This window comes from Wasmannia auropunctata, unplaced genomic scaffold (assembly GCF_000956235.1).
Source record: "Wasmannia auropunctata unplaced genomic scaffold, wasmannia.A_1.0 LD336060.1, whole genome shotgun sequence".
NCBI lineage: Eukaryota > Metazoa > Arthropoda > Insecta > Hymenoptera > Formicidae > Wasmannia > Wasmannia auropunctata.
The window spans coordinates 299058-300713 of NW_012026830.1; positions in this window are offsets into that span (position 1 = coordinate 299058).

Below are 1656 nucleotides of genomic sequence, written 5' to 3' on the forward strand. Positions count from 1 at the left end.
TGCATCAAGATACAGCCCTCAAGATACAGCTTTGTAAAATATGTACATATAAATTATATAGAGAAAAATTAAGACAATACAAAGTGTTGAAATGCAATAAAAAGCTATTATTATGGTGTAAGTATTTTCTTTTTGCATCAACTGTCATCAGCTTATAAGGTTAGGAGTACTTTACTGAATTAAAATGGCGGCGGCTACCTAACCTAACTGACGCCGTGTCGCATCTCTGTATTCTAGGACTCTACTCTCGGCTAGGTCGGGATGAGAAATAATCGTCGGCGGCAGCTTGGCAATGATTTTCGATGCAACTCTCCAAAAAGACTTCGTACTGCTCTACAGTCTTATCGCAATCCACGATATATGTGTCCTGTGAGAGACTAGGTCTGCTTTTCTGGCCTAAATTCGACCTATTTATTATATGTCAAAACCTTTTCTTCTTGCGAGAAAATAGACCTCCTGGCGGATTGTTTAAACAATTGTTTGTTTTGAGCGCAATAGGGCACTCGCGAGAAAGTTGATATCTCGGAACGCTCGTGCAAAAATGTGCCGTATAACGGGTAGCGTAGTACAGGCGTTACGCCGTAAAAATGGCGTGCGCGTGGCGTGCGATTGTGGGTGCTTTCCAATTGCTTAATACATTTTAACACAAACGCACACAGGAATGCACAAAGTGTAGCGTTGTGTATGATTCAATTGGAACAGTTTCAAATAGAGTTAGATTAATTTTTCAATACAATGTCAATGCCTTGATATTTTTTAATCTGTGGTAATACATTTTCATGTGCATAGTGCATACTTCAAAATGAATGTGATCTGTTTAAAATTTACATGAAAATTATCATCAGAGAAATAACCCACTAAATACAGTTATATTATTGTTACATTACTGTTACACAATTCAACGTAACAAGTAATGTTATGCTGATGTTACAAGTAACTTAAATTTAGGTTTCAATTTCCGCCTCAACAACGTAACAACGTAATGTTACATTTCACGTAACAGTTATATTACTCAATTACGTAAATATTGAAAAAAAAATTATTTTTTTTATTTTATTACATATTATTTTTAGAGTTTAATCTGTATTTACTATTTCGTATATTTTCTATTTAATTATTAATTACAATTTATACAAGTTTATAATTTTTGGAAATATCGAGATTCGAACCTGAGATCTCTAGAACAGTAGACTTGTACGCTAACGTTGAGCTAATGATACATTGTGGAAAGAACTTATTCTTTCTATTATATATTCTATACCTTTCATGTCTAAACAAATACTGTAAAAATTGATTGAAATAATAATGTACATAAACAATAAATAATCCGCATTTTTTAAAAATACAGAGTGTTTAAATATTGAAAAAAATATGTATAGATATATTTACGTATGCATGTTTTTTACATATACACTATTATTTATTTTAATATATTGCCATTAAAAATTTCAACATTTTTTGAACATTAAAAAAATTGTAGAAAAGATGTCTTCAAATCAAAAAAATTAAAATAATTACAATTTATTATTTTAAAATTTATTATTTTTTGTCACTTTAAGATGTAATTATGTAAAGCAGCGTTAAATATAGAAATATTTTAATAAAGGTAATCCATTTTATAAGTGGAAATAATTTCATTTACTTATTTTAGATCGG